Source organism: Penaeus monodon, chromosome 20 (genome assembly GCF_015228065.2).
Source record: "Penaeus monodon isolate SGIC_2016 chromosome 20, NSTDA_Pmon_1, whole genome shotgun sequence".
Lineage (NCBI taxonomy): Eukaryota > Metazoa > Arthropoda > Malacostraca > Decapoda > Penaeidae > Penaeus > Penaeus monodon.
The window spans coordinates 25,545,118-25,545,457 of NC_051405.1; the positions used below are offsets into that span (position 1 = coordinate 25,545,118).

The following is a 340-nucleotide window of genomic DNA, read 5'->3' on the forward strand; positions in this document are numbered from 1 at the left end:
CTTTATACATATCACAACTCTGTCTCAGACAACAGAAAGGCTTCGCGGTTTCATTTCTGGAAAAATACCCGAGGAAAAGTATAAAAAAAAATCCTAAAAAAGAGAAAAAAAGAAGAAGAAAAAATCGTAAGGCAAGGTTGAATTACGAGAAGAAATGCGAAAAGCTTGATAATGGTGTGCCTTTAAAGCAAGACGCAGGTTTAAAGTTTTGATTGTATTTTCGTTGTATACTCTGTTTGCTGTTATAATAATGATGGTGATAATAATAAAAAAGTTTTGACAATAGCGGGTTGGAAATGTTTATTTTTTTACATGAGTCTTGTGTGTTAACTTTTCTAGA

General features: G+C 31.8%; 1 protein-coding gene across 1 annotated transcript in view; it reads right to left on the reverse strand.

The window, feature by feature from the left end:
• The window catches only part of LOC119585954, a gene marked incomplete in the record, with an annotated part of 41,291 nt that overhangs the window by 40,178 nt on the left and 773 nt on the right, over positions 1–340 (reverse strand).